This window comes from Carlito syrichta, unplaced genomic scaffold, assembly GCF_000164805.1.
Source record: "Carlito syrichta isolate Samal-C Ts95f unplaced genomic scaffold, Tarsius_syrichta-2.0.1 Scaffold304757, whole genome shotgun sequence".
In the NCBI taxonomy this organism is placed as follows: Eukaryota; Metazoa; Chordata; class Mammalia; order Primates; family Tarsiidae; genus Carlito; species Carlito syrichta.
Window position 1 is genome coordinate 414,890 of NW_007248853.1, and position 14,082 is coordinate 428,971.

General features: G+C 35.4%; 1 protein-coding gene across 3 annotated transcripts in view; it reads left to right on the top strand.

Annotated features, from left to right (window-relative positions):
* The first annotated feature begins 938 nt into the window (after window positions 1–938).
* The window catches only part of FGL1 (fibrinogen like 1), a 31,914-nt gene continuing 18,770 nt past the window's right edge, over window positions 939–14,082 (top strand). Inside the window, exons 1-2 of one of the 3 annotated variants that reach the window (XM_008060882.1) lie at window positions 939–1,030; window positions 4,007–4,136. The gene's annotated coding sequence lies outside the window, so the exon portion shown is untranslated. The remainder of the gene's footprint in view (window positions 1,031–4,006; window positions 4,137–14,082) is intronic. The other 2 variants (XM_008060881.1, XM_008060883.1) reach the window with 2 other exon arrangements.

Consider the following 14,082-nt stretch of genomic DNA (forward strand, 5'->3'; position numbering starts at 1 on the left):
GTGTAAATCCCTTCAGCCTGTCTTTTTTTCTTTCCAGTAAATCATCGGGATTACCTTTTCCTTAATAAGCTTCAAAATTTCTTAGTGAATGGCAGGAAAATGTTTAATAAGAAGACCAAATACCGACAATGCTTGAGACTAGAACAGAAAACAACAAAGAACAAAGAACAGAAAGAAAACACAACCTTGGTATTTTACTGAAATCTGAGCTAATAAATGGAGACCACAGAACAAATAGTAAACAACTGCTTAGGTTACATCAGAATAGAAAGAGAAACGGTGAGCCTGGATTTCCAGTCTGAAACTTAGGCAATATGATGAATGGAGCTAAGAAGTTGACTATTACACATTAGACAATCTTCTAGAGAATTTTAAAACAAAAGGAACAACTTGTTCAGAGTATAATTGATGCCAGCAGATAAATTCCACAATCTCGCACCTCAGGGAATACTTTCGCTTTTCTTAAAGATCAAATAAACTGACCATTCTATCTTGGAAATTATTAACCTGCATCATTTTTTTATAACTAAGAAAAATTTGACTCTCTCCATATTTTGGGTGAAATGTCAATTTGATTCATATCTTCACAGGTAAAATTTTATTATCCTTAGTACTTATAAAGCAAAACTTCAGCTGACCTTTGGTTTTACTTAATCTTCAACTTAGCATTACTGAAGTTAAAGTACAAAAATTCTCTGGATAAACACAATAATAAGAAGTTTTAAAAAGAGATATCTTTATAAAGATATATCATTGAATCTTTTATGAAAAGTCATACAAATAGGAAAGAAAAGAAAATATCAAAGTGTTGAGATTTGTCCTTGAATCTCTGTCTCTCTTTTAGTTTTCCTTCCAGTTAAACCAATTTCCACATGTTTGTTCTGGGTTAAAGCCAGAATCAACATTGTCCTTATTTCTAATCAAATAATGGAGAAAACAATTGCAAATTCTAGATTCAGTTAGTGGATCCTGGGAAGCAGAGTGTCTGGATGGAGCCTGAGCTGTGTCTCTGACTCATTTCTGACTTTAGGCAAGTTATTTAATGTCTCTGAGAGTTTGACATGATTGTAATAATGTTAATTATTTCACAGGTATGATAGCAATCGTAACTCAAGAAACAACCATTGGCTTTTGAGAGAGGTCAGGTTGATTAACAAGAGGGCTGTTTCTGCAACTTGGAAGAGATTTAGAATTCTAATTCTTTTCCATTTCCTTTATATTTTGAATGACTCAAATGGGAGTTTGATGTAAATGATAGGATTTGTAGTTTCAATATATAAAATGAAAAATAAAATGAACCATATGTTAATTTTCATTTCAGAAATAAAAACTTCAGAAACGTTTTTCTTTGTTTATTTGGGGATCAAACATATTTAGTTTTTTAAGACTTTCATTGAGTATGAACTCTTGAAAAAAATACAAAGACATAGTTATATTCCATTTTCAGAAAAGGAAAAAAATGGGAAGAAAATAACCTAAATGGAGTCTCTAAGCTTGTGTTTATGGGTAAATTTTTAACTAACTGTCTTACATTAAGGTTATAGTCCATTTTCGAGTGCTAACTTATTAGACATACTTCCTTCAATAACTTTTTCCTTCTTTTTTATTTCTCTTTTAGTATCCTTTCATAATACTTGCTTAAAACATAACTTTTTTGAAATCTTTACATGCTGATGTACTTTTGTAATTGTGTTTTTAAAAGTTGCATATCAGTTGCAGAACTTCTCATTTCCAAATTTAATATTTTGTTTTTAAATTTAATGCAGTATAATTAATTAGATAATTTTAAAATTTTTAGTTGGGAAAGAATTAGAATTTGTAGCCTTAAAATAACTTACATCAAATAAAACAGTCCATCAAAGAATAGCCATTTGAAAAAAAATAATTTTATAATAATTAAAAGTTTTGAAACAACCTAAAGCAAAAATATTATAAAAGAAATTTAACTAACTGTGTAGTATGTAACAGAATAGTTTGGTACAACTTTATAAAAAGCCATATATTTGCAGAATAAATAGTGGTTTACTATAGTGAATGATAGAGACCAGATTTTCAAAGCAAGTCTTTTTGTTTTTTTGTTTTGTTCTTGCTGTTTCTTTGTTGGGGGGGGTATATATATATTTTTTTTAGTCAGGGCCTCACTCTGCCAGACTGGAGTGCAGTGGCAGGATCACAACTCAACACAGCCTCAACCTTCTGAACTCGGGCATCCTTCCACCTCAGCCTCCAGAGTAGCTGGAACTATAGGCAAGTGCCACCATGCGTGTATAATTTTTGCATTTTTTGTAGAGATGAGGTCTCATTTTGTAGCCCAGGCTGGTCTCAAACTCCTGGCCTCAAGCAGTTCTCTTGCTTTGGCCTCCCAAAGTGCTGGGATTACAGGCATGAGCCACCCACCACACCGGGCCAGTTTCTTAATACCTAAGTATTTCTTCAATATTGTAGAGGATGTTGGTTAGAATTACAAATGAAGACAATGAGAAATTTGAGAGGACTTAAGATATTATCAGGATTATTCTAAAGATGATCAAAATAATACGATGATTTTTAAAAATAAAAATGATGACATTTTGAAATGTTTTATTGTGTAAGTACTGCCAGACTAGGAGCTGCCTCTTTGATTGGATTATTTTAATGGAAATGAGATAAAAATTTCAGCATACCAAGAGACAGAGACCTGACTAAAATTTTCATTCACCCTTTTTTTTTTTATGAAATCTAATGCTTAGCAGTATTTCTATACCTTATATGCTATATAATATGTTATATAACTACATATACATATATATTCTGTGTATATATATAAAGTGCATCTTAGAGCATTTTCAAAACATACTTTCACTTATGCAAGAGCCAGAATCAAACATTCAGATAAAAACATGATATTTTTAAGCACTGAGTTTTTCAGCTACCTTATTCACATCTGAAATAAAGTACTTGACCCCACAAATGAGGGATCTTGAACCAAATACAAGAATAAAAATGTCAACAGATAGCATTAAAGCAAAGTGTGGAAGGCACATACATTTCTTGGCTTTTAACTCTAGACTCCCAAATATTATCTAGAAGTACTTTAAATAATAAAGATTTGGTTGCTATCACACAAGAAAAAGGGGATATTATTTTTTAATACTGATTTTTTAGTAGCTCCCTTTCTCAAAGAAAAATTCCAAGTAATACTATGTTAAATATATATTTTTTCAGTAAGAAGAACAATTGAGTTAGATTTAAAAATAAATGACATTTATATCTTATTTATATAATGATCTCCCAGATTAGTGTAACTATACCTAGTGAAAGTCTCTTAAAGAAATAACTTTAAGCAAACAATTCTCCCTCTCTAATACTTATTTCCTCAAGTGTTGCTGATATTTAACTGGATTATCTCACTTCCTTTAATTATGTTTGACTGTGTGTTTTAACCTCAGGGGACAATGCTGTCCACTTCTAAAATCTCCTTATGTATATTTAAAAAATTTTTGTTTTCCACTATTATTTTTTTACTTGCTTACAGCAGGATAATTATCCTTGTTTCTTATTTTCTGTAACATGAAAAGAACTTCATGTTTATGGCTATGTAACTGATTACATATTTAAGAACTCTCCATTATACAAAGGGACATTTTTTTCTTTTTTTCTTTTTTACTACTTGAGTTTTATGATACATTTTAAAATTAAATAAACATTAGAAGGACATGGACAATTTTTTAAAGGAACATGACATAATTTTGCTCAAGAAATGTATTTATTGCCAACTGAAAATATGAATCAACCAAAAAATTTATTATGAGATAACTTTAATAATGGCCTTAGCCAAGTGAGATAGTCAAATTTTCAATATCTTAGATATTAAGTTTTCAGATATTTATTTTATTGTAGGACTATATAAATCCAAATATCTATTTTAAAACCAAAATAAGTTATCACATATCCAAATATCACATTTGCAAATCATAAAAACTTTATGAAAAGCAGTTTATTAAGCATTTTTATTTATTGCTGGGAGGGTAGAGAAGTTGGAGGGAATCTGATAAGACCATCTAATAAACCCAAAATACACAAAAGAATTTGTTCTCCAGTAAGCAACTGTAAAATTACAATAACAGATACTGGGAAGTTCTAAAATTCTAATTTAGGTTCACAAGTTTTCTTCTCATTCATTCAACAACTATTTTGTTGACCCGTACTAGGCTAAATTATGCCCCCCAAATTTGTTCAATTCTTACTCCCATTAACTGTGAATGTGATCTTATTTGCAAACTGGGTCTTTGTAGATGTAATCGAGTAAAGATGAGGTATTACTGGATTAAAGTGGGCCCTAATCCAACAACTGATGTCCTTATATGAAAAGAGAAATTTAGACAGAGACACACAGAGGGAAGACAGCCATGTGAAGATGGCAGCAGAGTGGAGTGGTGCTGCCATAAGCCAAAAGAATGTCAAGGATTGCCAGCAAAAACCAGAGCTGAGCCGGGCTCGGTGGCTCAGCCTGTAATCCCGCGCCTTTGGGAGGCTGAGGTGAGTGCATTGCCTGAGCCCACGGGTTCGAGACCCGCCTGGGCAGCGAGACCTCATCTCTACAATAAATCAAAAAATCAGCTGGGCGTGGTAGCCCATGCCTGTAATTCCGGCTACTCGGAAGGCTGAGGTGGAAGGATCGCCGGAGCCCAGCAGCTTGAGGCTGCGATGGCTGGAAGCGGCCACTGCACTCCAGTCTGGGCGACAGAGTGAGATTCCAACTAAAAAAAAAAAAAAAAAAAAACCAGAGCTGAAAGAGACCAGGAAAGATTTTTTTTTTTTTTTTTTTCCCTAGAGCCTTTGGGGGAATCATGGCCCTGCTGAAACCTTGGTTTTGGACTTCTGTCCTCTAGAACTGTGGGGCAATAAGCTTCTGCTGTTGTAAGCCACTCTATATGCGGTGATTTGTTACAAAAGCCCTAACAAAATAATGCAGTATTGAACGAACTATCCACCAAACATTAGGATACAGTGGTAAATAAAATAGATCAAGTTCCTTATCTCATGGCACTTATATTGTGTAGATGGTTGTGGGAGGATGGGCAGAAAATAAACATATACATAATATTTTACTATGTCTGATAATAAGTGCTAAAGAGAAACCTAACCTATTGTAATAGAGATATGGAGTATATGGGGAGCAGTTGCTATCTTATATGTGGCAAGCAGGAAATATATCTCTGGGAATAGAATTTCTTAAATATGTAATCAATTAAATAGTCATAAACAAAATTTTTTTCATGTTACAGAAAATAAGAACCAAGAATTACTATTTTATTATAATCAAGTACAAGGAATTAAAGATAGAAATTATGTTTTAAAAACATATACGGAGATTTTAGAAGCAGAAAATATTATCCCTTAAGGTTGAAACACACAGTCAAAACATAAAGGAAGTGAATCCATTCAGTTAAATATTGTCAACACTTGAGCACACACCTATGATGGAACAAACCATGGAGATTTTCAGAAGAGCATCCCAGGTAGAGGGAACAGCAAATACAATTGTTCAGAGAAGTGTGTTCCAACTTTTGGTGTGTTCCAAATGCCTAAGAGGTCAATGAGGCCAGAGCAAAAGGGACCAGTGGAGAGTGATGGGAAAGAAGATGTATGGTGTTGGGGGTTGGGATTTCTCAAATTAAGAAAAGCCTTGTAGATGTATGACCAAATATCTCAATTTGCCTAGGAAAGGCTAAGTTTAGACTGTTGTCCCAGTATAATTCTCTGATTTGCAACGTTGGAATCTTCCAGTGGTAACCTGGACCAGAAAGTAGCAACAGAAGTAGTGAGAAGTGATTGGATGTTGCAGATTTTTTTTTTTTTTTGAGTTGGGGTCTCACTCTGTTGCCCAGGCTGGAGTGCAGTCACATAATCACAATTCACCTCAACCTCCTGGGCTCAGGTGATCCTTCCACCTCAGTCTCCCAAGCAGCTGGGACTACAGCAGCATGCCATCAAACCTGACTAATTTTTAAATTTTTTTTGTAGAGATGAGGTCTCATTATCTTGCCCAAGCTGGTCTTGAACTCCTGGGCTCAAGTAACCCTCCCACCTCAGCCTCACAAAGTGCTTGGATTACAGGCATGAGCCACAGTACCTGGCTGGGATGTTGCAGAAATTTTTAACATACAGTCTTTCCTTGAGAAGATTACTTTGCTTCACTATTTTAACTTACTTTTGTAAAAACCAAATGTAATTTCTCTACAAGGGCATCCTGAAGATTAGGTGATAGCAAAATCATGGGATTCCATGCACTGATGATGTGTTAGCAATGTTTAAACATATTATAAATAGCACACATTGACGTATTAACATGGAAGGCAGCATCATAAAAGCAGGTTGCTGCTAATTTGTTTTCTCTCTCATTAGGTTTTAACCTATGTCTTTTGATATTCATTTTAGTACAAACAGCTATAATGATTTCAAGCATATCTTTCCTATCTAACTAATATGCATTAATTTGAAGCATATGAAATTGCCACTTTTGTAGGTCAAAATGTTCAAATATCTGTGATTTCTTAACATAGTAAGAAAGGATCCATCAGGGAATAAAGAAAGAGGGTTAAGAGATTTTGAGAGTCCCCTCCAGAGGTTTCATGGTCTGGGGAAAGTCACTAGTGTTTTATTATTTTATATTCATTGTGAGGTTTATGAAATAAAATAGTGGTCAATTACATTGTGGTAGAGTGTTTAGTGATCCACAGAGACAAATACAATATGGTTAGCGATGACTGTATTCCTCACTTTTCCAACATACAAGTTGGACTTACAGAGGTAATACTTCCCTTGATGGAGGGGAATGTAAGTAATATTGCAACTGTCCTGAATGTACATTGTACCTGGCTGGCTAATCCTTGTTTTTTTTATTATGCCCGAAGCCATGGATGCTGCTTATCATCTTTGTAGGAGTAGAATAATTGTTCCACAAAGCTCACTTTGTAATTTTACTCTGCCTTTATTAAAATACTGTAGTCTTTATTTGTGAAGAAAGATACTAAAGCATGCTGTAGGTCAGAAATTTTCTGGTGATAGGGATTAGAAGACTAGAATCCATTCTATTTTTAAAACTTTATCTAAAAATGGTTAGAAAATGTATGCTGACACTTAGCCATTCTAGTTTATTGTTTTTGTTAGTTACTTTTTTCTAAGACTTCTTTACAAATATGCTTTTCCTACTAAAATTCTGTTTAAATGATGGTTATTACTTCCTAAAAAATTTTCTTCCTATTGATTTATAACTGATCTAATCTTTTCACTATTCAATGTTGAAAAACAAATTTAGCCACAATGAGACAGATTGTGTTCAGATATTCAGAAGGTGAAAAATTCCTGTACATCTATACTGCTGTGCAACCAACACTGTTATCCAGAACCTTTTTCATCTTCCCAAACAAAAACACTGAATCTATCAAACAGTAACTCCTCATTTCACCTGTTCCCTCTTCCTGGAAACCAACCTTCTACTGCCTGTCTCTATAAATTTGATTACTCTAGGTATCTCATATAAGTGGCATCAAACAGTGTTTGCCTTCCTGTGTATCTGGTTTATATCACTTAGCAAAATACCTTCAGGATAGTAAATATAATTTATGAGAGGCATTGCTTTGAATTAAGCTCCTGCTCTAGGCTCCAATAGACCAGACCAAATCAGAATGGTGTCTCTTGTGCTAGGTGAGATGTAATCAAAATAAATTTTGAAACAGGCCAGTTTTCCAAAACTCAGGAGATTCAAACCAATTAGAGGCCCGATCTACCTGAGTTGATAAGGAAAGTAACTTTTCAATCACCAATCCTCTTTTTATTCCGTTTCTGCTTTTTTCATCACCTTTCTGCCTAAAAAACCAAACTCTTCTAGCCATCAGAACACGATGAGATATTGTCCAATTCTAGAATTGCTAATAAAAGTTAATTTGATCTTTAAACTAAATTTGTTGTAATTTTGTTTTTTGACAAGGGTTAATATTCCATCGTGTGTATGTACCACTTTCTGTTCATTCATTCATCTGTCAATGGACGTTTAGATTGTTTCTACCTTTTAGCTACAGTATTGTGAATGATGCTGTTATGAACATTGGGATATATCTGTTCAAGTCCCTGCTTTCAATTATATCTTTTTTTGTAATAAGGAGGTTTATTTAGTTTTATTCTTAAATTTAGAACTTGAAAATCACTATGCATTATTTTATATAATATTGAATAACATGCTAACTGATCTCATATTATATTATTATATTTTATTATATATATTCATATTATACCAATGATAGTATTAAAGTCTAACAAATTGCCTTTTCTATTTTGAAAATAGACAATTCAAAGGCCTGATAACTTATCAGAAACATTTGACCTTGATGGTATTTATGATTCAAGTAGGAAAATTGTATGTATGTTTTATAAAAAACTAAGACAAGCTCAAGTTTTCTACAGACAGCTTTTCCTTCTTGATGATCTGCAGGGAACTCACTCACCAGTTCAGCTGTTCTTAGGAAAAATCAGTCTTTTTCAGTAAAATATAATTTAAAATTATTGCCATTTAGAACAGACAATAGTGGATATATTGACAACCTATATATTTTTTCAAATGTGATTTATGGAGTATATTTATTGAAAGTAATTGGGGCCGGGCTTGGTGGCTCAGCCTGTAATCCCGCACCTTTGGGAGGCTGACGTGAGTCGATTGCCTGAGCCCGCGGGTTCGAGACCCGCTTGGGCAACTTGGTGAGATCTCATTTCTACAATAAAAAAAAAAAAAAAGAAGTAATTGGGTTATTTTCTTTTATCTCATTTTTTTCATTCAGATGGAGAAAAAGAGACATGTTTTAGAGTCTTGTTGTATTTTGTTAAGCATGAATTGCATATACTTATGTTTAAATGAATAAAGTTAAACCACTGGTATAGCTAAATCTATAAGAAAATAAATCTTACTATAGCTCAATTTGAAAGGTGAAATTCCTTGCTGCTATATATATCTAAAGTAAATGATTGTAATTTTAGTCTTGACATATGAATCAATAGTAATGACAGATCCTCTCAAGAACTCCCAAACAAAAGAGACAAGAAAATACCCCCAGGATAAGAATGAAAATGTGTTTGCTCAGGATAGTAGTTGTCTTTGGTTTAGGGTATTTATTTCAAATTGAAATTTTGCTAAATTTGCAGATATGCTCTCAACATCTGCAAAACTGAGATTTAGGACACTACATTGTAAGTGATAGCTCTTTAGTGCAAAGTTGGCTTCGTAAAAAAAAAAAAAAAAAAAAAGATTTTGTTGTCTAAAAACCCGAACTTTATCTTTATGCAATTTGTGTAGTAAACTCTACAACCCTAAAATAAATTTTTTTTTTTTTTTGAGTTGGAATCTCACTCTGTCGCCCAGACTGGAGTGCAGTGGCCACTCCCAGCCACCGCAGCCTCACCTGCTGGGCTCCGGCGGGCGATCCTTCCACCTCAGTCTTCCGAGTAGCCGGAATTACAGGCGGGCGCTACCACGCCCGGCTGATTTTTTGATTTATTGTAGAGATGAGGTCTCGCTGCCCAGGCGGGTCTCGAACCCGCGGACTCAGGCAATTCACTCACCTCAGCCTCCCAAAGGCATGGGATTACAGGCTGAGCCACCGAGCCCGGCTCTTAAAATAAATTTTAAAATATTTTAAGATTTTATCTTTCATGACAATAACAAATGCTACTTACAAAAGTGTTTCTTAAATCATTCCAAGCTCATTTTATTTATTAGTAAATATTAATTGGTTGCAAACCTATCGGCTTCTAATTTATTCATTATTTCTGTTTGCATGCCATTTTATCTGTTCACTTCACTCTACCTTCTATAAATGCACACTAAGTTTTCTCTTTTACATTGGAAGACATTTTAAATACCACAATTATAGTTAATTTTAATATAAGCTAATATTTAAATATAATTATGTATAGTTAATAAATCATATATTAAAATATCTATTATACCTAGCACCTGGCATACAGTAGGTGCATGATCAATACATAATTGAATTTTAAAGAAAAATAGTTTTCAAGATAACAGAAACAGTGAAATATCAGAGTTCTAAATTGTTGCTACAAATTATGTGTATGAAGGTATAAAAAATAAATTACCAAAAAATGGCTCTTTATATACTTATGTGAGATTTTCTATAGTGAGTAATTATGTGTGTTCTTGTGTTTTAATCTCCTTTCTTTGCCAAGTATCTGTGTAATTTACTTAATACTTTACCTCTTTGTATACATTTTAGTTATTTTGTTCACAATGTTAGGTGAAAGGGTTGTCATAACAACAAAATTATATATTTTGCTGGTCACTTAATTGCTATTATATGAATTTCTGCCCAGTGTTGTAATACAGAAATTTGGTATTTCACTTTAGACTGTTTAAGTAAGTATGGACACAGAATGAAATTTAAAATATGCCTTCTATCAGAGGACTTCACTTGAAAGAAATAAGCAAAATATTGAGCCTATAACATTTCCGTGTGTGCATGAACGAGGCTTGCCATCTGATGGGTAATGATCAGTTAAGGACAAGCCTTCTGTGTTGGAGAATTCCTCAACATCAGTCTCTGAAGATCTTTTCTACAAGGCTGTTCAGTGCCTCCAGTGAGAACTCCCAGGCTCTCTGGCCTAGAAAGTGGTGGGAGGAACAGAGAGCTGGCTTCCTGGCTGCAGGGTTAGAAGTAGCCTGAGAAGGTCTCACCCTTTTTTGAACGTCTCTCTCCTGCCCTCCAGAGCTCCTGCCATCATGCCACCTGGAATTTCTCTGGGTTAATCTTAATAGAAAACAAACTTTCCCTATTCTAGTAGAGTGGGAGAAGCAGTATTCACCTGGCTGCTCAGGGTTTAGGTGAGGATCTGGGTGTCAGCCCATCAGCTCCACCCTGCCTTCCAAGCTAGTGGTGCCTCCAATCCTGCATCCATCTAGGGTAGTGCGGTGCGATTTCCTTGCTTCTGGTGGTCTCCTATGCTGCTGCTTGGTATTCATTCAGCCTGACCAGCTCTGCCAATTCCCCCACCTGCTTTTCATCTACAGACGTGTTGACATTGCACACTAGGTGTTTTCTCCTCTCCCTTTCTCTTCGACTTTGTCAATTCACATCTTTCACATTTTTGTCTTTACTACCTTTCTACTGGGGCTTTCTGAGAAAGAAGAAATAAATTCATGTGTCAATCCCACCAAAAATCCCTAACTCCTTTTTAACAATTATTTTCAGAAATGTACTTAGCCCATCGTTCTCCTATGGAGGAGGAAAGTATGTCAGTATAAATAGACTGCAGCTTGGGCAAGGACACTACGTTTACCTCTCTGAGAAGGATTTTGCCTTCTGAGGAATAATTTCTGCGGAGGCTACAACTAAACTATTATCCAGATCACCACAATGAGTTAAATGCTAGGAATACGAAAATTACTAAGGTATGGCCTTTGCCCTTAAATATCTTATTGTAAGCAAAATAGCAGGGACCAAGGGAAACAGCTGGAGAAAGACAAGTAAAAAACTTGCCAAATGATAATCCATCACCTGGCACAGTGCCTGGACTACATTAGGCACAAAAGCCATATTTATGGAGCGAATAAATGCTGTATTGGTCTATAAATGTAGTATTATAGAATCCCAGCAGAGGAAATAAGTCTGTCTTGAGGGGTAGTCTGGAAAGTTGAGTTTTATATTTAATTACATATGATTTCATGTACACTTAACTTATATTGCCTTTAATTTCCATTTGTTATTTTATTTCTTCCCCGAAAACATTACCTTGCTGAGGCAACAATCTTTAATTCTTCCACAGCACCTAGCAGAGGGTTGAGCTGATAGCTGATGATCAATAATCCCTTGCTGATGCTACCAACCCTTCAGACTGCTTCTGCTTCACTGCAGTTGCCTCCCCTCCTGCTGGGTTAATTTAATGTTCTTTGGAAGAAGCAGATGACTCAGGAGCAAATAAGTGTTCAGGAGTGAAAGCGATGTTCACTGGAGAAGGCTAAGTAGCAGGGCCTCTATAACTCTCTACAACCTGTTTCCCTGCTCATAGTAGAAGAAACAAAGTGAGGAGAGCACTGTAGAATACTGATCAGAGACTTGGGCCTTCAAGAGGTGAAGACCCCAGCTCAATTACTGGGTCTTCCATGTACCAATTGTATGATTTTAGAGAAGTGACTTAACGGCTCTCATCTATCTATCGGGATGACAGTAATAATAGTAACTGCCTTATGGAGTTATTTGTAGAGTCAGTAAGATGATACTTATAAAATACGTAGCACAGTTTGAGATGGGTTGTTAAAAAAACAATGCCAGCCAGAAGTTAAAAAATGTATGATATGAAATTACACAGTTATATCTTGCAGTTTGTTATTGCTCTCTGTAATGCACACATTTCACATATTCTGAATGTTCATGTTGTATTTCACAATGTTTCCCATTGTAAAAAGTCATTCGTGCTATTTGTCATTGAATTCAATGCCCTTCCATTCTGTAACTGTTTTTGTGGGTCCCAGGAGGACTGAGAACTACCCACTGTTGGCACAGATTTTTTAAAAATTGCCTATTAAGTGTAAGCACTTAATAAATCATTGATTCTCAAACTTTGCTGAACACTGGAATCAACTGAGTCTTTAAAAAATTCTAAGGCCTGATTGCCACCTTTAGACATTTGACATAATCCCTGGGTCTAGAGATTTTTAAAAGCTGCCCAAATGCAACAAGGGTACCGGCATAACGAACATTTGTATACCTAACCCTGAATTGTACCCTCACATCTTTAAAGTAAAATTTAAAAAAAATAGGCTAGGCTCGGTGGCTCAGCTTGTAATTGCAGCACTTTGGGAGGCCAAGGCGAGTGGATTGCCTGAGCCCACAAGTTCGAGACCAACCTGGGCAGCTTGGTGAGACCTTGTCTCTACAATAAATCAAAAATTAGCTGGGCATGGTAGTGTGTTCCTGTAGTTCCAGCTACTTGGAAGGCAGAGGCAGAAGGATTGCCAGAGCCCAGCAGGTCGACGCTGGGATGGCTGTGAGCATGCCACTGCACTCCAGCCTGGCCGACGGAGTGAGACGCCAACTCAAATAAATAAAAGCACTTTGTAAATTTTAAGGCCCAAATAAATAAAGCTGTTATTGAGTGTGCTGGGGGCGGGGTGGGGGGAAGCTGCCCAAGTGGGTAGCAAAGTTTAGGAATCACTTCTTTAATTACATACAAGTTGAGAAGATACGTGAAATGAATGAGTGGTCATGGGCTCTATAGGAATAAAATGGTCTGACAAATAAATAATTCAGTTGATTTCAGTTCTTCCTTAGCAGAAGTCATAGGTATAAAATTTTTTTGAAGATTATACAGTTATTTTCTAAGCTTCCCAGCTTCTAAATTTTTGAAAACTCCACCACCTTGGTAGCACACAGAAGCTATTTTGAATATGAGCAAAATTTTTCATCAAGATTCTGACTTCAAGATTGATTTAAAAAATAATCTCAATAAATGGTAAAGTTAATTTCCCTCCACAAGCAGAACTTAAAGTTTTATATTATCTTGAAAGCGTTGCTATATATTAAGACACTGAGAAAACAATGCACATCACCTCCTATTTATTATAACTTTATTATTTTCTTCTTTTAAAAATGAAAGCATTCTTTCATATGCAAAATAAGTTACTAATTATTTAGCACTTATCATGTATCAGGCTACCTAAAAATATTATCTCAAAATTTCCACAGTCAGCTGGGCACAGCTTATGCCTGTAATCTCAGTGCTCTGGGAGGTCTAGGCAGGAAAACTGCTTGACGCCAGGAGTTCAGGATCAACCTGGGCAACATAGCAAAACTCCATGTCTACAAATAAAATTAAATAAAAATTAACTGGGTGTGGTGGCACACCTGTAGTCCCAGCTACTCAGGAGACTGAGGCAGAGGATTGCTTGAGCCTAGTAGTTTGAAGCTGCAGTGAACTATGGTCATGTCACTGCACTTTAGCCTGGGCGACAGAGCAAGGCCTCATTTTTTTTTTTTTTTTTTTTTTTTTGAGTTGGAGTCTCACTCTGTCGCCCCAACTGGAGTGCAGTGGGCGCTC